The sequence below is a fragment of the Barbatula barbatula genome, assembly GCF_947034865.1.
Source record: "Barbatula barbatula genome assembly, chromosome: 7".
Lineage (NCBI taxonomy): Eukaryota > Metazoa > Chordata > Actinopteri > Cypriniformes > Nemacheilidae > Barbatula > Barbatula barbatula.
Genome location: NC_136770.1, coordinates 5,521,113 through 5,544,614, shown reverse-complemented (window position 1 = coordinate 5,544,614; position 23,502 = coordinate 5,521,113).

The window sequence follows — 23,502 nt, the reverse complement described above, 5'->3', positions numbered from 1 at the left end:
GAACTTTATTTTATATCATAATATTAAAACATTGTAACGTAACTTAATGAGAAAACATAAAATAGCCTAGACTTATTCATTTATTTATAGTTGCTCAACCAGGACTGAGAATTCCAAAGGGGAAATGAATAAAATAGTTCAAACTTAATTAAAATGCTAAATACTGCTAGCCCATGTAAGCCTTCAATATGTAAGAATTTGTTCGTCGTTGTTCGGTTACCAACATTCTTTAAGTTATCGTTGATCAGGTATCACATGCAGTTTCTGCCAATCTCATATTAATCTTGAGTACCTATAAAGTAGTATTGCATACGTTGTATCTTCGAAGAGACGTTTAGCTTGATCACATTCATAAAAGATTATGAATGATTATTTCCGGAAAAACACGAGCTGCTGGAGGCTGGCAGGGGAACTACAGCACGAGTACACAATTATGCACAAACGCGCCGATTGCAAACAAAACACAGACATATGACTTAGTTTCACCTACAGCGTGCAGTTCAATGTCCGGCATCTTTTAGCACTCTGACCTACTCAACTAAGGAAGTTGTGTACGTCGTCCGTCTCTGCATTCACTACAATAAAACCATGTGTAATGGGAGTTTATCAGTCATATTCGTTCAAATGAAACATGACCAGTTAGAGAAAACACAGGACTATAGTAGGTTACGGAATATTTATTCAAAATGTGCATTTGGATGGGAAGTATATTTACAGGAACATTTTAGCAAGTAAAAGATATGAACATCCTCCGTTTCGAAGCGCATACTGCACAGAAACGTACTTCCGCATGTTATTTTAAAAGAATGGCACTTCATTTCGCAGTATCAATCTCACCCATGCTTTCCTCAATTATTTTGTTTCAAGAAATTGTCAAAACTTAGGTAAGGAGGACGAAGTTCAGCTTGAAAGCAGCCAGGTGCTACAGTTTCACCGCGGATTCTGCAATTGGTTTTAACTGTGTTGCTATGCTAGCAGAAAAGTGGCACACGGCTTCACTTACCGGATACAGGTCCGTTTGATAACCTTAATAGTGTAAACACTGGAAATAGGAAAGCAAATGAGACATACCCTTAAACGAACCGTTAAAAATGATGTTTTCGGGAAATTTCCACGATGTCATTTTTTTAAATTTACGAATTCATGTAAATTTGAATTCTCAAATGTTCTTGAAATTCTGTGGTATTTTGATAACCATATATGTGTTAAGACTGTACAAACACAACAAAAACAACAGCTCTGTCACTTCATTAGTAACGCATGCTTGACTGTGTTGTTTGCATTGTGACGGACATGATGGGCTAGCCAAGCAGTATGTTCTTCCTTCACTGATTTAACTGCTAATAACTCCACAGTGGATTTAATTACTGAGCTCTGAAGAGAATAAACCACATGGCTGATGCTCCTGCCAAATATTCCACATCCAACTGCTGTTGGACTTTAAACTTCACATGCTGACAGCTGACTCATGCTTAAGAATATAATCAGTGCCGGAATGACATTTACATTTATGCATTTGTTAGACACTTTTATCTAAAGTGACTTATTGTGCATTCAAGCATACAATCTATTAGTACGTACATTCCCAGGGAATTAAACCCTTGACCTGGGTGTTGCCAGCTTCATGCTCTACCAGTTTTGGTACGAAAATGTGTCGCCAGACTCAGCTGTGACTGCTGAAAAATTAGACACACATATTCATAACTTCATCCAATCAGATGTGCTCATGCAAATAACTGCAGACAAATAATCAGACGTGAAAAGAGATGAAAAGGAGCAGTGGGTAAAGCCATGTGGGTCAGCATTTAAAAAAAAAGCACAGAACGTTCAAAGAAGAAACATTTGTTTCATTCCCTCTGCTGGGTGTTCAACAAATGTGTTTCAGTTATTCTAAATCCTGTAAAGCTTTACTGAACCTGCATAAATATGTGTCTAATGTTCTCCAGCCAAGCCATGAGTAAGCAGCCTTCTCTAAACACAAATACATATCAGAACATAAAATACATAAATAAAAAAATAACAAAAAGATAAACAGACACAAAAAAATACATAAAGGTGCGCAAAAGGTTTTTCACAGCGATGCCATAGAAGTACCATTTCTGGTTCCACAAAGAACCATTCAGTCAAAGGTTCTTTAAACAACAATCTTTTTCTTACCTTTTCATAATCTGAAGAACCTTTTTTGCCACAAATAACCTTTCGTGAAAAAGAGAGGTTTTCCAGATGTTAAATGTTCTTTAAAAAACATTTAGACAAAAAAAGTTATTCTATGGCATCGATGAACCTTTTGAAGCACCTTTATTTTTACGAGTGTAAACAAAAGCTCCTCTCCTATACCGCTCACAACAAGAACGATAACAGTAAATATAAAAATAACGTTTTAAAACACATTATCAATTTAATTGAAAAGTGGACTCCACCTATAACAACAAAGATCCACACAAGCAATATTTCTGAGAACACCTTTATGAAAGAAAAATATAGTGGAATACAATGGAAAATAAATGCATTTTCAATAAATATTGGAAACATGTGATTGTATATGTCATGATATGTGTATGAAAAGCGTACATACATTCCTTTTATATTATTAAATAATATTTGAACAATGTATTATTCGTTATGTTTTTAAATATGGGTGGTTGACAAATATAACCGTAAATCTGTCCTATGGTATGACAGCAAAAAAGCAAAACTCTTATGCAATTTTTATATTATAAATGCAAATATTAATATTATAAAATATAGTGTAGCAGTTCTGCCCGACCATTTTTGCTATGTCACACCATATGACACATAAACATAGGACAAATATACATAGTACAGTATATTTATCAACTACCATACAGTATATCAAATACTTTTATATAGTATTTAATATTTTCTTTGTGTAAGGGCCCTTTTGCAGCATTTTTACTCTAGCTAATCACCGTTAAAACATTAAAAGTCACTCAAAATGCTAAACTTTGTGTTTAAATCAATTTTTTTTAAATCATAATCAACATTTCACAAACATCTCATTTTACTTAAAACACCTTACAACAGCCCAGCCCAGATCTATAAGTAAAACAGCTCCATGCAATGATGTTCTAATTCAGAGGTCCAACTTTCTGCTCTCACCAGCTAGAGATTAAAGGCTTTCATATCAATGACACAGACACGGTGTGTGCTGGTACACACATCGCATTCCATGTGAATTGGTGTTCAAGGAGGTGCTCTTGTGAAAGATGAGGGTAAGCTATGAATATATTTGAAGGGGATTGTGGGTTGCATGCAGGTCTCCACTGTACAGTCCTCATCTCTGCAGACGGGACGGTTACATTAACGTGACAAAGTACCATCGTGCCTGCCACGCTGATAACCACGGTGATGGATGGCAAGAGAGTCTCACCGGTGCATCTCAGAGAGAACGTTCCATCAAAAGTACAGAGAGACAGATGGGAAACAATTCAACATGTTTAGACCTCGAAGCAACTGTCACGACGACTAAAAATACACAGTTACACTGTTACAGACGCACTATACTACATGTGAGTACACTGTAAGCGTGTGATATAACTTCTTCACCAGCCGTTAACTAACACTTTGCTGTTGTGAAGAGGCATCTGGGAAGATAATGGTGTTATTTCTACAGCAGAGCGAAACTGTGTCTAAAAGCTGTGACAAAAACATTAATTCAGAATCTTGCTGGAACATTCACTTTACTTTTGGTGTTTAGTTCTAGACAGGCTTTTTCCATAAAAGGGGTCGGAGGTGCACGGTTTATTTCTAACCCCAAAAACTTGCAGTGTAGAATTCTTTGAGGAATTCTTGAAGCGAGTTTCACAAGGTACAATAACACGCTCGATATATAACTTTCTTCATGTAACTTTCTAATGAACATCTCATCTCCTTGAATATTGACTGAAAAAATTCACATGTCATCTAATTGTTTGCTGTTTCCTTGCTGACGCTGTGAGAAAGGTCAAGCATGTGCTTTGGAGGGACTGACTGATTGACAGCTCACTTAGAGCAGATTGAAGGGCAGCTCGGAGTTTAATGGTGTTCGGATGTGCAGTTGGACTCTCTGTGGGCTCTGCTGATGTGATGCGCTACGACTCGCTCGCTCTGACACCCAGAAATAAAGGTCATCGAGTGAAGAGAGGAGTGTGCCGCGGAGACAGATTCTCGGATGACTGTACTTACACACCGTCAGATTTTTAAAGGAACAGTTCTCCCAAAACAAAAACTCTCTCTATAATTTTCTCAACCTCGTACCTTCCCAGATGTGTATGACTTTCTTTCTTACTCACCTTTGTACCTTGCCGGATGTATATGATTTTCTTTCTTCAATTTACCACAAACAAAAAACGTTATAATTACAATGCCCTCAGGTTTTCTTCTTATAGGTTTTTTGGAATCACGTGGTTTTGATGACGTGCGAGATGGAGGGCTACAAGGTTGTTTTGGTACTCGGCCCGACTTTGTCTAAACAAGCGTAATTTGGAAATCGACACCCGGCCTATAAGGTGATAGAAATTTGCTTACGTGGTTGTTTTTTCGGTACGATAAGCTGTTTGATTATAATGGACATCTATGGGGGAGAAACACGTATAATAATTATATATAATACATTATTTTAACAGCAGCTAGTGTTTATGACAAGGTTTTACAGAAATTTGAGCTCACCTGGTGGTTGTTTAGTTAGGAATAATTTACTCCATTCAATTATACGACACGAAGCGGGGTGCCCGTTACACTTCAGGTGTGCATTAACCTTCGAACAATTGAATGGACCGGAGTAAATTATTCGTCTTATACCACGGTTACCACACCACAGGACATTTGCGAAAATGTTTACTTTCAACTTTTGTCATGTTATCGCCTTTTAAATGCTCTCGATGGTAAGATTACGTTCTTGCGCATCTCATTTCAAGCGTCCGTCAGAGCAGGGGTTCTCAACCATGTGCAAAGCATGGCCCACCCAGGACTGTTTAAATTTTTTTTAGAAGGACTACCTTTCCAAATATGATAGTATGAACACAGAATATTCAAAGAGTACATATACTCTGCGGTTAATCTTTTATGCCACAGTAGCAGACTTAGTCAAGTCGGTGGTGCAGAATACCAATCATTTCTGTGTTAATTTATAATATTAAATCAACAACTTAAAGGCTACAAATAGCAATCCTGATCGCAACTATAAATTTTAATACACTTATATTTGTCACAGTGACGTGCACTACCGCATCTTGCCACCGTCATGGCACTTTTCCACCGTGGTGTAACGGTTGTCACGGCCCCCGTCAAAGCCTTAATTCTCACCACACTTCGATGCTTGTCTCTGACATCTGATTCAGTAAACAAGCCATTTTACAGTAACATATTTTACTGTAACGTAATTTATATTTGAATGTCATAACGTGTTAGTTCAATTTGACGTTGTGACATGATTGGTGTTGCGACATCAAATATAATTGGACTTTTAGACAATGCATCTTGACTCGACTTTAGTGACTTTAACGTGTAATTCATAAGACTTATTAAATCATTACAAAATAACAAAATGTGTCAATTTAAAAATAAATACAAATGAATTTGGCGGTAGTCTACCTCTGCCTTTATGGCCCACCAGATGGTGCTGCAAAGCCCATAAAAGGGCCGCGGCCCACTGGTTGAGAATCACTGCGTTAGAGGGGACGGACTCGGAAGCTTGAGCCACTGCTACATGGTTTGTGTGAGATCGAGTTAAAGCCGCCAGAACTGTCCTACATTCTTCAAAATATGTCCAACAGAACAAAAAAACATATAAAGCAAATCTCCCAACTATGGTAGTCAATGGTTGCCAACAACTGTTTGGTTTCAAGCATTCTTCCAAATATCTTTCTCTGTGTTAATCAGAATAAAAGCATTTACACAGATTTGCAACTTGAGGATGAGTAAATGATGACAGAAAAAAAAAATTTTTTAGTTGAACTGTCCAGTTAAAGGAATTGTTCAACATACATTTTCATTATTATTAACTCACCCCTGTTATCATCCAAGATGTATACATATTTTTTTCTTTAGTCTAAAGAAATTAAGGTTTTGGATGAAAACATTCCAGGATTATTCTCCATATAATGGACTTCAATGGACTCCAAACGGTCAAAATTTCAGTGCAGCTTCGAAGGGCTTTAAGCGACACCAGACAATGAATAAGGCTCACAGCCTCTCCGACAACAATATTTTAAACATTGTTAAAAAAAATTACTCACCGTCTGGCCATCTGGGATTTCATTACGGAGATAAAATTTTGGATCTGTGTTTTTTTGAAGTTTTACAGGACGTAGTGAGAGTATATTAGCATTGTTAGTTTTTCTTTGGTGGTGCATGACGTCATAACAGGCAGATCGGTTCATCTAAATGTCATGTCAGACCATTCAAACAAACAATAATTTGGAGCACTGTAAAACCCTACGTTTCTATTGCTTTTGCCTGTATTCCAGCGCATTCAATTTGAAAAATTAAGGGAAAGTTCATAGTGTGATATATGTAGAATTCACTTGTTTCTGTCAAATATAATCAAAAGTAATTGGAGAGCTAGCTCACATATTCACGTTTTTCAGCCTTGTGTGTATCTGTTGAATCATTAAGCTGATGAAAGGTCAGGATTTGATTTTACACATGACATTTGGATTTTAGGACTTTTGATGTCTCTTCAGATGAGAACCAATGAAGTGTCATTTCCAGTCATACATGCCCTTGCAAACTGCAAGGAAATATTGGCCAGATGTATGCAAACGAACTGTTGAATGATCAAAGCAGGAAATTTTAACATTATGGATTGACACAGTAGTTCCCGTAAGATAAATAACAGTTCAATTTACATTATAAATTGATTGTCACTTTAATCATACCGGCAAACAGACCATTTAATCTTATTGGGAAAAAAAACAAATAATAATAATGACAATTTTAGATTAATCATTGCATTCTCCAGTGTTACTTCTTCAGTCCTCCATAATTGTGAAACAGTCCAGACATGGAAAAACTCTTAATACCTTTGACCAGTTTAAAGTACCAAACATTGTCCATAGCCTCAGGTTTTGCTCTCAAACAAGCAACTGTCAACCAGAAAACCTTTATGTCCAACCCGAGGGCTACAGGGAGTGTATCAGGTTATTATACTGTAGAATTACTGCCAGGTCAACAGGACACAGACAAAGCGACATCACTCTCAGGTCACAAAGCGCAGACAACGGTTTTATCAGCACAGAAGGCTGTGTGTGTGTGTGTTCTGGGATTGAGCAAGGTCCTTTATGAGAGAACCAAGAAGCCAGAAGCAGATTTACAAATCGCATTAAATTCAACCCAAAAATGCTCCTCCATTAAAATCTTTCTGTTGTTCTAGCACTGAATATACTGAATTGCTACTGCCAAGAATGCATGTGATGCGGCTGCAAATGATGCACAATGTCTCGAAAACAGATCGAGATACAGTAGGTGCAGCTGGAGGAGTATGAATACTCGACTACTTAAATGTAGATTTAAAGAATTTCCAATAAGTAAATCAGGTAAAACCAGCATAAAACGAGAATTTGTTGTGGTGGTTATATCTGCACAAAATATACGCTGCAGTCAATCATAACACACTTACATTTAAATGTATTCATTTGGCAGACACTTTTATCCAAAGCGACTTACAAGTAGTTTTATACAGTGGCATTCCTGCAGAGCAATCAGGGGTAAGGTGCCTTGCTCAAGGGCCCTTCAGCCATGGCCTGCTGGCACTGGGATTAGAACCAGCAACCTTCTGATCACAAGCCCAACGCTCTAACCACTAGGTTAGGTGAATGGTGAGAAGGACCAAACGTTTCAAATAGTGTGTAATAGTGTGTAAAACTGCTGTGTACGGGTGTAGTTTAAGCTTGGTAACTAATATGAACCACATTAAGCACATCACCCAAGGTGATGAAAACTAACATTTGCATTGAATAATACAATTAATAGAACTTTTCTCAATTAATTAAGCACTGTAATGGAGTCCAGTAATAGAAAGTTTTGTTAACACTAAAATCAACATTAGCATGAAGCAGTAGAAATTAAACCATTTCAACTGCTTGACTGGCATAAACCCTCTCTCTGCGATGCTGTCAATCCCACAATCCACCTACCTTCACTAAATCATGCAACATCTCTGAACGTTTTTTAGATGGTAAACATTTCACACAAATATCTTCTTAAGAAGCTGTGAAATCGCTGTGTGCAAGAGAGAGAGAGAGAGAGAGAGAGAGAGAGAGAGAGAGAGAGAGAGAGAGAGAGAGAGAGAGAGAGAGAGAGAGAGAGAGAGATAGAGAGAGAGTTGATGGCAGACTTTTCTGCTGGCTATACTGAGGTTGCATAAGCAGGGCAAGATACTGTATGGTCACTAATCAAATCATAGCCTAACATGTACATTAAAACAATCCTATAGTGTAAGTTCACTTTTCTTTTCCTCTGTCATGCCCCCCTGCCTGCGGGTTACTGCACACATGTTGCCGTCTCCATGTCAGCAATAAATCCTTCAAAAATAAATATTTAAATATTTAAACACTATCTGTAAAATTTCAAAAAATAAAGAAAGCCATTTCAATCATTTGAGTCTTCTGAAAGACAATATATGAAGGAGAGAGAGATAGAGAGAGAGAGAGAGAGCGAGCGAGCGAGCGAGCGAGAGAGAGAGAGAGATAGAGAAAGAGAGAGAGAAAGTAAAATGCTGGGGCTTTTAAAGCTTTGGGTGGATTTGTCTTCAATAAGCCCCCAGCAGATTAAAGCAGTTAATGTAATGCTGCTTACACACCGGACACATTGTTGTGTCTGTTCCAACAGAATAAATGCCACTGGGTATCGTGTAAGTCAGGGCAAAGACATGTGGACAGCGAGATTTGTTTAATGGCTTCGGCATGAGATTCTTGGCAGGGATGTCATAAAATCCATTAATATATTTTTAATATGTTAAAATGTAGCATTTAATATATTGTAATTTAATAAATTGTACACTACACTACAATACACTACAATGTGAGCCCCCTTACATGGAGTTTGCTATGTTGTTTCTACAATAGCCCTAAACGGTCAAACTGCTCTACAGAGCGTGTTTTGTAAATATGTTATCTCCTTCGGCAAAGAAGCGAAAACGTGACGACATCTTTGTCCTGTAAGAGCCTCTGTAGTGGTTCGAAAGGGCGGGGTGAGCCGTGGCGTGAGCCCATTCAATTACAACCTCACCACTAAATGCGGCCAAAATCACCACATTGCTCCAGCATGAAATGGAAGTAGCGACTGCTGGCTATATCGGAGGGAAACTGCTTTTGAAATGAGAAAAAATGTTGGACAGGACTTGATTTCCACCATTGAGAAATGACTGGTTTGTTATCAAGTGCTAATTGCTAATCGCTAATTGGTTTAAAAATGATAATGTTTAAAAACAAACATTTGAATATTAAAAAATTTGAGTTATAATTTTAATTTCCCGGTGACTTTAACAAAACCAGGGTTAATTCATGATTGCGACACTTTATGACGTTGATATGACTGGCAAAAGTATTTTTTTAGTATTTCTGAAAGATATGATGGCATTACCCTGGCAAATGTTTGTCATGTGATGAGTTGTTTCTCACTAGACTTATCCGCCCAGAAGCAAAGAACATTGGGTAAAAATGTTTTATGAAGAAATACATTTGTTATGTGAAATAACCTAAGATCTCTAGAATAGAGGAATGATAAAAACCACCTGATGTATATTTGTGAAAGTCGTTTTTTGAATGACTGACCATTAAATCACCCAAGTTTTTGCACATTGTTTAACCTTTACCCATAAAGGTCAGTGTTTCATTAGTTGATTCATTAAAGACTTTGAAAGCAGTGAGTCAATCAATACTGCTCTAACTGAAGGCCAAACCGGTCTAAAATACTCACGCCTGTCAATATCAACAACACCTTCTGTCTATCTGCAAATTATTTAGCCGAGCTAAACCAGGCCATTCCGAACAAATTCTTTAGACACATTTTCTGAGAAGGTTGCTACACGGGATCAATAAAAAATACAGATCAATGAGGAATCAAGTGTTGCTGAACACGGTTTGACTGGGTAAGACATTTATCCACAGGACACAATCTGACACATTAGAGTGGGAACACAAAGATCTCTAGCATTAAATCACACGCTAGTTTTGCTTCACTGAATTCAATTTATTTAGCACGCTGCCTAACTCCATCTATCTCAAACCCGGTGTCTTGCTCGACAAATGAACCTGTTCAGAACCTCTGACCTCAGTCTCGGTGTCTTATTGCCGAGGCGATTCCGTCTTAACCGACCTTGACAACTGATCCAGTCCACAGCCTTCCCAGCAAAGCACTTAGTGACGGCTGACCTTGACCACAAATGTCCTTCGTAGTGCAAAAGAACCCGAGATAAGGGTGACCATGAGGTCAGGACTGCTGCATTCTCAGGATATTTCACGCATTAGAAAACAATAAAGGGGTTGTTTCCCAGACAGAGATGATCTTAAAACAGGACTAGGCCTTGGTTAAATTAGGATATTTAAGTTGTTTTTAAAAACATACTTCATAAAAAACATTCCTGGTGTGCATCTTGAGACAAAACAATCGCACTGATTAATTTTAAGACATGTCAGTGTAAGTTGTTTTCGCCTCTTAAACCTCTAACATTTAAATTAGTCAGGGACTAGTCTTAAACCTTGTCAGGGAACCCTTTCCAAAGTGAATTAAAGGATCTTAAATCATGTTTAAGCCTGAATTTGTTAGTGAGATTAACTGTTTTGTTTTGGAGCTCTAAAGAACACTATGGAGAAATGCTTTAAGGGTATCAACAAAAACTGTGAAAATACATTTGGAAAAATCTGGATAACCATAATCCTTTTACGTCGGACCTAGGATTACAGACGTGCCATCACCTCAACCTTTTATTTTTTGTGCCATAACAGATAAATTGCCCCATAATTCATATGTCTCAGCCTGAATTCTCTTCTGGACTGTACAGCATGAATCACCAGATACAACTTTAGAAACAGATTATATTGTCACTTATAAATTATTTCAATGAGCAAATCAATGTGGGTATTTAATTGACCAAAACATGAATCATAGTTTGACCATATCTGAGATGAATCAATTTAATAAGGATGCCAGTCTTAGGACTCCAGGCTTTTCTCCTTTTTTGAACCGAAACTATTTTAATTTCACAAAGTCAGTCACATTACAACACATTATCAGTCATTATCAAATGTATTTACTTCCGTTAAAATATTTATTGAAATCAGACTGTAACTGACAGACATGCGAGATCTTTTAAACTACCTAAATGAAAATGTTCCTAAAAGTGCCTATACATTCTTTACGATGCATTTTGCAGACATATGAACATTCAAACTAAATTGTAAATTGTGATTTAACTATGTGCTATGAAACACTGTTAGGCAATACAATATTAACATTTACATGTATGTACCCTTCACAAGTTCAACATTTCTTGATTTTTGAATATTTAAATATAAAATATTTAAAAATATATAGGGGTGACGCAAGATGCCGACATAACGGTGTGTTGGTTCGAGCTCTAAGGAGTTTTGAGGAGTTTGCATCTTCTGGGTGAATTTGTAACTTTGATCAATAAGGTAGGGAGCAGAAACTTTGACTAAAGGAAGAATGTAATACGTTTTTTAAGCTTTGTAACCGAAGAAGACTGGATCCAGATTGGATAGACCAGTGCACGTGCGAAGTTTGCCAAATGCCCCCAAAAAAGGTTGAAAATCTTTCACCGGATGTTTCGAATGCTGATATACCTTGTGCTGTTAAAGACTTGAATGATCGCTTCACATGGCTTCACATAGCAACATCTATTTCTAATCTTTCTAAAACGGTTCATTTTGTGGTCGACGGAGTTAAAATCCCTATCTACAAGGGTGAAGACGAACAATAGCAAGGTATCGATAGGTTCAAAAAATTTCTTGTTTCATGGTTCTTTATATATAATATTGTTCTGACATCCAAATAAGGTGTTTATTAATGTCGGTTTTAGTTTTTTAAAAACCCCTTAACGTTCGGGGTTTACGAGACACTATTAAAAGAAAATCAGTGTTTATTTTTGTTAGACGTACCAATGCAAATATAAAAGAGACTCATTCATGTGTAACTGATGTGAAATGGTGGCATTCTCAGTGGGGAGATCAATTTTATTTTGTCATGCCTCTCACCATTCGGCAGGTGTCGCAATTATTTAAAAATACATTTAAAGGTGATGTTCTAGAATCGGTTTGTTCAAAAGAAGGGAGATGGTTAATAATAGTTGTTAAAATGGATAATGCCGTTTTTATCTTTGGTAACGTTATGGTTATAATTATTTTGTCCAAGGCAAGATATGTCCATGGAAATCACACAACCTACATCAGTGTTAATGAGGAAATATCAAGGGGCTTTTTTATACTGGGTGATGATTTTATTAATGCCCCAGATGACTTTTTAGATCGTTTTCCTCAGCATACGTCATCTACTTCAAAATTTAAATTGACCAATTTTTCGTCTTCCCATGTAGATTTGTAGATTTTTGGAGATTATAAAATTTTTGTGAAAATGTAATTCATGGAGTAAATCGTCTTTACAATCAAGAATTTATTTATGGTTGGTTAACCATGAATGTGTCCAATATGTATCCCAAGTTCCATTTTCTTATGCACCTCTTTCAGATCATAAAATGGTTGTTTTGACTCATTTGGTTGTATAATTTAAAAAAATTGTTTACCTTGATATTAAAAGTTAAACAATAATCTGCTCAGTAATGACAATTTGGTTAATCAAGTCCGATAAATAACAGACATTTGGAATTAAACACATATGACTATTAAGAATTGAGAGTTCTTCAAGTTTAAAGTTAGACAGTCATCTGTTTATTTTACTAAAAAAGTTAAAAATAATGCCCTTTCTCCACACAAAACACATCAAAAACACGAAAGACGTGGCAATGTCATGAAAAATGCACAAAAACATTTATTGGGCAATTATTTTATAGAAATAACTCCATCAAGCCTAGAGGGAAAAGTTTTATGAATTCCTGCTTAACAGATATTATGTGGAAAAAAGCTTGGTTGCTTTCTTTTCGATTCTCTTTGTCCAACAAATGTAATGAATGACATTTGAACATCTTTCATAACATTTATATTAGTAATTATATTTCTTTTAAAATGTATGGATATCAATGGAAATTGCTCATTTTGTTTAGACAAGGAACCTATATTTTTTTAATGTTCAAAGACTTTTGTGGGAAAGGTGTCTTTGTACACCCAAGAGAAAAACAAGCTTTAGTTGTAAAAAGGTGACACATTAAGTGATTAAAAGTAACATATAAATATAAAAGATACATATTTACTTAGGGCAGTAATGAAATCTCACTGTGTACGAAATCTTCCACTTTGTGTCTAACGTTTCATTTCCTCTTAGATTGAGGCATCTGCATAGATGTAATCAGAGAGTTGAAATGTAACAGACCAACTAACAACAAAACCTTTACTGCAATGTCTCACACAGCTGGATTTCTGTTTCTAAGTGTCTGATGGTCAGCGTTCCCATAATGTGGTTTAAGAAGATACAGCTGCGGTCAGGGGAATTCTGCTCTGGGCTGTCATGGCATAGCTCTACTTTTTGCTCCACTTTCTGCTCTAGTTTTGTGATCTCGTTCACGTCTCGTTTGTCCTCTTTGAGCTTCTTTTAGCTCGCTGATGTGTCCTTAGGTAGATGTCCAACATCACAAGATATTTCAATTGTTTCCCCTTCAACACATCACATTGTACACCAAGTGTCATGGCTGCAAAATTCTAATCCCACTTACATCCATGCATGTATATTATTACCATGTATGTACCAACTATGACCCATGAACATTTGATCACATCTACCTTTTCCGCGAGTTGTTTAAATCAATTTAGTCAGGATAGTTATAGACATAAAAATCTTTCTCTGCCATCACTGTGTTTACAAGCAAAGTACCACCCACAGTCCATTCAAAGACCATCTGATGCAAACTGCACACAAATCTCTGTACTACATAAGAAGTCGGTTCCAATCTGACTGTCTGGCGCTTTGCAGCATCCAGGAGTCAAAAGTGCATCGGTCCACCTGGAGTCAGAGATGACATCATAAGACACCAGATTCATACAATAAGCACTTTTAAGAAAGAACCAATTACTGGACATTGTCAAAGTTTTGCCAGTTTAGAAATGTTTTATGAGGTAGAGAGTATAAAATACACCACACATCACTCCAACACTTTATTTTAACAATAAAAAAACTATTTTCTGTCATGTATCTTTGTATATGTTTTAAAAAGTGTTCTATAATTTTTTTTATAAAATGACATTTGCTCGGATATGATGTCAATTAATGCAACATTTTCAAATGGGACTCTTCTGGGCAGCTATTTGTTTAAATGTGTTGAGAACTACTAGCTCCGTATGCAAAGTAAGCAAACCAACATGGAAATGCATCTCTCTCATAGGGGTGACCTTGAAATGAACAGAGAAGCCTGGAGCCATTGTCATGGAGACAGGATGCAGCTCAAGCTAGGCCGCTGTGGGAGAGAGAGAGATTGGGAAAGGGAGAAACCAGAGAAAGAGAGATGGGGGAAGGGTCAGTGTGACTGGGGCCAGAGATGAACACAAAACCACGAAGAAGTGATGCAAGTGGAGGAGAGCGAAAAACAGAGGCATTGTAGGTAAATCTCACACAATACAAAGCATTGTCTGCTGTTTGCTTAGCCAAGCATCACTATCAAAATTGCTCATATAGTACTTAGGGAAGGGGAATACATTACAAAATGTCAAAAATTTCTCATTATTTGTGGATTTTGTGTGAAGCACAACTGTGCTGTTTGCTGAGGAGAGAATTGTTTTTTCTTTTCTATGTGGTCACATAGATTTGATTAGCTTAAAGGGGAAGTTCACCCAAAAATCTACTTTGACTCACTCACATGACGTTAAACATGTTAAGGGGAAGTTCCGCCGTCTTCTGAGCACAAATGAAGATATTTACAGTGAGTGACATAGGAGAGATTTCCAGGCCTCCTCATAGACATCAAGGTGTCAGTTTTTGCCAAGGTCCAGAAAAGTACTAAAACATTGTTAAATCGGTCCATTCGCGCATAGTGGCTGAGTTGACATTTTTTGAAGCAAAAACTAACACCATGATGTTTATGAGGAGGCCAGGAAATCTCTCTGATGTCACGTTAATAGCTTTATTTGTGCTCTGAAGACGCCGGAAGTTCTCTAAACATGTTTTACGTCATGTTGATGAGTAATTAATCACACAAATTTGATTTTTGGGTGAACTTCCCCTTAAAACTGAAAGTGAGACTCAGGCTAAAACACTCTAGCAACCACTTAGAACATCTGGGTATCCACATATTAACCCAAAAAACCCAAATAGCCTAGCAATCATACAGCAACACTCTGAAGATTTGAGCATTCACACAGCAGTAACAACCCTACAACCACCAAAAACACCCTAGCAACCACATAGAAACACTTGGAAGATCTGGGCATCCACATAGTAACAATCACACAACAACCCAAATTACCCTAGCAACCAGACAGCAAACCTGAACATCTGGGTATCCACATAGTAACAACCTCACAACCACTAAAAACACCCTAGCAACCACATAGAAACCCTCAGAAAATCTGGGCATCCACATAGTACAACCTCACAACCACACAAAACACCCTCTCAACCACATAACAACACGTGGAAGACCTGCACATCCATTTTGTAACAACCTCAAGACCACCCAGGAAACCCTAGCAACACTCAATATCCATATGGCAGCATGTGCAACAAGGGCATCTCACAACTACCTGTACCATAATGGCAATGTGTGTACAGGCAAATAAACAAACACAGGATCTGGGGGAAATGTGTTTATTGGTAATATAATTTAATTTTACGCAATCATTAAGATCTTGTTTAATGATTTTGTGGCAAAATGAGACTTCACTTGAGGATGAGAGAGAGAGCAATCGAAAGAAAGAGAGAGTGAGAATGAGTGGAGAATCAGATCATAAGAGCATGCACGCACGCACACACGCAAGCGCGTTCACACACACACACACACACACACACACACACACACACACACACACACACACACACACACACACACACACACACACACACACACACGCACACACACACACACATAAGAAGTGAGAGCAGTTTGATGAGCTTGATTTCCTCTCTGTCTGTGCTCCATAATCTGCTTTAGATAACTGTATTACACCTGTCTTTCTTCTTCTCTCGCTCTCTTCCTTTCCCATTTTCTCTCTCACTTGCTTTTCCCATCTCTCTCTTTCTCTCTCTTTCTCTCTCTTCTCTCTCTCTCTCTCTCTCTCTCTCTCTCTCTCTCTCTCTCTCTCTCTCTCTCTCTCTCTGTTTCACTGGTAAAACAAACCCATCCTGTTATAATCTCCTCCTGCCAAGCTGCCATCGCATTTGCACGAGACATGAAACTACTGTTCCAGTTCATTCCCAGAGTAATTTCCATCAATATTACCGTTAATCCAAGTCCTCCATTAGCCATATCAATCTGAGTAATCTTCCTCCAATTAAATCCTATAAAATGCTTAACGTTAAATGCCATTACCATTATTTGAATCGACTGGCCTACATTTGTTCTGCTCCTCAGACTGCAATTCTTGTGTAATTGTAGAACAACTGCCTTACATGAAACGGAAATGAATCTGGTTTCAATTAAAATATGAGAAGAGAATGTGCCACTGTTTACTACAGTACATGTCGTGCTGGTATGTTCATCCATATGTGTGAGATCTATTCACGCTGAGTTAATAAGTGGTCTGATGGAGAACAGTGAGTCAGAACCGAGCATTGACGGGGTGGAGCCTGAGATTGAAAAGGGTCTGGATGAGAGAAGAGATCTCATGTGCCCAAAGGACTACAGCTGGGTTGGCAGATAAACATGTGGGCCTACATAAGTTTATGGGGCATGCGATAAGGGCAGAAGAGCGGTATACACAAAGCATCTGCACTTTATGATTTTATACTGGAGAGCAATAGAAAAACTCAAGGGATTGGCTGAGAAAATATGTAAAATGATGATGAATCTGAATGTCCAGTCATTTATAATGATATCTGAAATTATCTTTCCTGCTATATGAAATTAAAAGAGATAAATATACAACATTATTTACCATTCAAAATGGAAAGACAAGTTGCGTACATTGCATTACGGGATACAGTTTGCTCTGTTATACATTACATTGTCCCTTTTGGAAGAGGCAATCCATGTACACTATACCAGAATGTCCTTGAACCTTGTATTTGCCATAAAATCATTAGTATTAGTCTCCCTTTACGTTTGTGTCACGAACGGTGAGGGAACAAGGACAGAGGACCCAGGCACAGACAACGGGTTAACAAGAAAAAAACATGAAAAATCATGTAACATGAATGGTAAACAAGAACATAGATTAACTACACTAGACAAGACTAAACACAACACTAGACTAGATTAACAATACAAACCGGGAGGGTAACAAGGAACAAACAAGGCAAAATGATCAAGCACAAGAAAGAAGACACAGGGGCATTAAATAGGGAACCAAATCATGAGGGGAACATGTGTAGGGCACGAAATAATTAACAATTAAACAGTGTTTAATAGTTTTAAAAAGTGTTTTTTCGCATTCGGTGAAAAACAGCAAATTTGGACATCAAAGGTTTCAGAAGGACAATGATGATATTTTAAAGCTGGCTTGAAACAGAAGCTGCGATAGTGTTTTCTTCTAATGGTATCGTTTATCTGCGTAACAGTTTCTGGGATGAGTAAAATGTAGGATGAGGCTAAATTTCATTATTTGAGATTTGATCGGATTGTTGGAAATCCGGCCATTTGAAAGTCAGTATAGTCTCGTCCTCAGGAAGAGATGTACGTCATGAAAAGAAGAAATGTAATTTAAAGAGTTGTTGAGAAGTTTTTGATTTTGTGTAAAGATTATGAATAAAAATGACCCGCACTGATAAATCATTAATAGTAAATGCTGCAAAATTCCAGCATTGACATTTTTTATTTCTGGTGACTTTAATACTGCAGACAGTATGCACACACAATGTGCTTCAAAAACACAGCTATTGTTTTAAAATTCTGGTTTTCTACCGTTGCCAATATCTGAGAACGTAAAAAGATAAAAATATAGTTCCTACAGTAGTGTTAAGTGGACACTTCTTCCGAATAAATTAATGAGGAAAGGTGTCCCCTTACTTTTTAGTCAATTTGAACATTTTGACTCAATGTGTAAAAAACCTCCTCTTGTAATTGTATTGATCTTTCAGCTAACTGAGCAGCCCGTCCCACATGCTCTGATCTCTCTCTCGGTCTGTTAGTCCAGTGCACAGGGCTGTGACTCTAATTAACAAGCCTGGTGATTTAGTATGATCTCATCTGTATCTTTAACTCTGGGTCAGTGTAGGGTAGGGTGACCAACCGTCCCGCTTTGCGTTGTACCGCACAGCATTCTCACCCCTTGTCCCTGCACTTCGCATTTTGAGAAAATGTCCCGCATTTTCATCAGTCTGTTGGTTTTTAGTTGTCACATTAAGAAACACGTTCTTTAACCCGAAACGCACATGAGTCACTTGTTTGCGGCATTGTTTATTTAATTATTTAACAGAGCTGTGTCAACATTTTTATTAAAAAAATTCATTCCGTTATTATATCACAGTTTCGTGCCACCTTTCAATGGTGTCACACATTGTCCCACACCAATGGATTACCTGTCCCACAATTGGTGTGTTGGGTGGTGGTCACCCTAGTGTAGGGACGATATTTGGATCACCACAATGTGTGTACGGTCAGCTCTGTTCTGGCCGTGTACCTCTGCAATGTTCCTTTTTCCACAGAGATAAAGAGATCGCTTCTTCATAGCTTTAAATGAACTACCAGAAGTTATGTTTCCTGAAAGTATCCATTTTCCTCAGCTGTTTCTCCGATCGTTCTTTGGAAATAGAAACAAACGAAACAATAGAGGTACATTATCAATTAATTTGGACAGAACAGTTTATATAATTTATATACTGTCTGAATATTGTGTTTTGAGCTCAGTTTGTCCAATCACAATTCAATTTTTCCACCGTGTCAACATTAGCTGTATAGATCTACTTCTGTTGTCTCTTTTGTACTTTTATTCCTTTCAGTTTTATTTAGTCTCAAATTAATTTTGGAAGCTATTACCTAAATGAAACAAATACAATATTAAAGTCCCTAAAAGTGTGACCAAGCATACAATGATTTTTTGTTAAAAAGAGTTCATCATAGAAGTAGTTTGACAGAAATACAACAGACAAATAATTCAGCAGAAAATACAAAGACATACAGCACAGACTGAGAAGACGAGAGCAAGATGAAACAAGGAGACAGCTGAAGGTTCATGATAACCTTTGTGACGAAGAATTCTTCATGAAAGAATCTTCACTGCTGACTCCAGAAACTGATCTAAGGCAGACGTTGGGGCTTGTGGATCTGCTTGAACATGTCTTGGTCTCAGAGCACACCACACCACAGCACAGAAAAGAACCTTTGCCCGAACAGCATGTCGCCTCAAAATCTGTCGATCGCATTCGGCTGAACCTCATCAGATCTATTCTGAGTGTGCATTTGAGATGCACTACTCCTACTATTACATGCTACACAGAATGAATACTACAGTATACGTGTATCTCTAGAGGGATTATAGAGTCATATCGGTACTGTACATCATTCCACTCAATGCATGTCCAGAGCTTCATTTGCTGCGTTTCTCTAAGTGGCTCGGAGGAATATGTTTAAAACTACTGGAGCAGCAAAAACATCTGTGAGCACAGTGAAACACTAAGCATAACTGAGAGCCTATAGAGAGATTTATGTCTGTGGAGATTTATTGAGCCTGCAGAGAGGATTAAACCTGGATTAAGAGAGAAAGTTGTTAAACCTGCTCCTTAAGACCGCAAGGAACATCCCGTTTAACGATGCCGCTCTTGTGTGACTGCAGATGTGGTGGGGTCTCTTTAATAACAATGTCTGGTTAAACTGCATGTAAACTGGTTTAGAAATGTTATTGTTCTTTGCAAATAATCTCTTTAACTAGCATTTTACCAGATTATGTCTAAAACGGCCCGTGATTGGTTCAGGCCCGTGATCTGGGACAGGCTGCCCATGGTGCTCTGATGTTCCTTTTTTATCACAGTGTAAAGGTGGGATAAAAGTGTCATGTCACACTAGCTGCTGTATCCATTGGCCACCTCAGAGCCATTCATGAATTAACCCCAGAAATGTCTCCTGTGCCCATGGGTTACACCAGACAGGAAGAAAGGAGAATTCAGTTAGGTCTATTTTTGCAGCAGGTGCACCATCAGATTTGTGGCATTGTGTGTACATTTGTGATAGGGTGGTCTTTTGTCGTTCACTTACACTTCATTGAGCGGCGGTTGGCCTACCTGTAAGCTTCGACTGAACATCAGTCTGTATTTCCTGTTCTTTATATTCTCTTTCTCTGCTCTCTCTCTCTTTCAGTGTAACTGCTTTTTGTCTGTTTCTTGCTCTCGGTCTCTCTCTCTTTCAAGTGACAGCTGCGGGAACAACAATTAGGTCAAGCTCCACACTTGGGCCTATTTTAAGCTTGTAAAAAAACATGTCCATTTCAGTGTGGGCATTCAAATCAAAGTCTTGATTCAATCCAGGTCTATTCATACATGTATGAAATCAGTGATATTTATAAATATAAAGTTACAAATTTGTATTCAAGTCAACATGAAATCAAAACATATCCCCAAATAAAAGAAATGTTCGTCTGTAGAATCTTCAATTAGACGTCCCAGGTGTTATTTTGTGTAGGATCTATTGACAGAAATGCAATATAATATACATAACTATGTCTTCAGAAGTGTATAAAGCTATTCCCTGATCCTATTCGATTAAAATTCATTAAGCAGAATATTGGACTGATCTTTCATGAGAAAGGGCTAGACAACGTGCTGGTGGTTTTATCTGGAAAGGAAGAAGGCTTATGTTAATTCACAAGAACTCTGAAATAATATACGAGAGGGAAAAGAAGCACTCTCTGATGCCGTTTCCCAGAATTTCAAACATCTGCTTACAATGACCAAAGCATGCAGTGTTTTAGGCATTATAAAATAAATACCAAAGTCCCTTTAAGGGTCTAGCAATAAAATACGTAAGGAAACTGAGGTTATCATAATTCATGCATGAATGGATTAAGAATTATAACAGAAATAAGAATCAAGATTTTTATGAGACAAACTCCAATGAATTGTCTATTATAATTAACTAAAAAGAAAACCTTTTCCCTTTTCAGAAATGAAACCACTTTCATGTAAATTTCCATAAACAAATACACACCGACAGAGTGATTGATAAACATCTTCCAGTGTTGTTGATTTTCTCAATCAGTCATTGAGATTATAACATTAAAGCGTTTAGCACTACAGGCAAACAGAAAGATCAACCACGTGATTGCTGTGTGGACAAAATGGCCCCATGAACACCAGTTTACTCTGATTCACTCCACATGAATGAATTCTTGGACGGGGGAGGAAGATGGCGGCGTGAACAGTCAAAAGTTTCGAGCTCTCGGTGCCTAACTTTTAGTAGGAAAACAGTTAACATAGTTGTCAACAGAATTCATTTGCTTTAGATGGTAAGATATTCTGTAAGATATATTTGACCTTAAACATGCCTAAATCTGCACAAAAAAGGGCCAGTGACTCCGGGAAACCAGAATCACGTGTAGCGGCTAAAGATGGCCATGACTACGAAAGCAGTATGATTGAAGACACGCTTCTGGTAGAAAATGAAGAATTTCCGCCATTGCCTGTGACTCCAAGCAAACCTCCACTTGCAAAAAAACCAACGCTCGTCAAAGTTCACACTGGTAATGTATCTAATGCCGATGAGATTGTAACAGCGCTCGCTAATCTTATCAATACACGGAGTGATGCCCTGGAAACGATGGTACAAAACGCCTGTGCAGAAATAAAAGAGCTAAAAAACAAAATGCTTTACATGGAGAAACGAATGGACAGGGGTGAACAAACATCCAGGGTATGTATGAGTCGGGTGACGGATTTGGAACGGTATGGTAGGCGCTGGAACCTGCGGCTCAACGGTCTGCCAGAGACGACTACAGAGAATGTGCGAGAGGAGGTTATCCGCGTGTGCCAAGAAGTGCTACCACAAGAAGCAGCGAAACTACCTGATTCTATAGATGTCGCTCACCGGCTGGGAACCAAACGTGCTAATGAGACGAGGCCTCGCGCAACAATCATTCGGTTCACGGCCAGGAGATTCAGAGATGCTGTATGGAAGGCGGCTAAAACCAGTGAGTTTCTCCGGAATCAAGGCATGCAGTTTAAGGAGGATCTGACAAAGGAGGACAGAGACTGCAGACAGAAATTGTGGCCTCTAATCAAAAAAGCGCGCGATGATGGCAAATCTGCTTACTTTGTCGGAGGCCGTGCTTTTATTGAAGGAACTGAAGTCACGGGGTGAGGCAAGGATCTTTCTTTCTATAGGATAGTCCTACTGTCTCAAGATTCTCAGAAATCTGAGTTCATTTGTTGCACTGAACGCCATGATGCTGCTGTTAACTTCGTTCGCAATGTACAATATTAGTAACACTTATGTCCAGGCTATATCCTGTGTTCAGAAAGGTATATGGCTAGTTGTTAAAGTTTAACAGTAGCCTATGTTATATTGTTCTTTCTATTCTATCGATATGTTAATATTAAGCAAGAAATAAGAGAGAATTAACGTTTAGCCAGCGTGAGTAACTAAATAGTAGTATTTTCCTTCATATAATTACTGCAGTTATTCAAGGGACGCTGATCTCGATACCACTTTGATTTAATTTTTATACCAGTTTGACCAGACATTTTAGTTCTCTATTCTTAAACTAATCTGTCACATTTGTCACTTATTTCGTTTAATGCTAGGGGGTTAAGAAATATAGTTAAAAGGAAAGCTTTATTTCTCTTTGCCAAACAGTTTAGGGCGGATTTTTGTTTTGTACAAGAAGCTCACTCTATTAAAGAAGATACAAAATTTTGGACTTCACAATGGGGTAACTCGGTATGGTTCTCTCATGGATCTGAACACTCCGCTGGAGTAATTACTTTAAAGAATAGATTTAATGGAGATGTTCTTCAAACAGAATATGATCCTGCAGGACATTTTATTTGCCAAGTTATTATGTATGTTGATAAAATACTAATATTAGGAAATTTATATGGGTATAATAACACTTTGGAAAATAACAACCTTTTCGAAAAAATTGAAAATATATTTATGGACTGGTTACATAAATATCCAAATGCCATTCTGTTAGTTGGGGGGGATTTTAATATTATACTAAATGGAACTATGGATAAGTGGCCACCAGGTCGACCTAGCATAAACAACAACAATCTTAAAAACTTCATGGATAAATT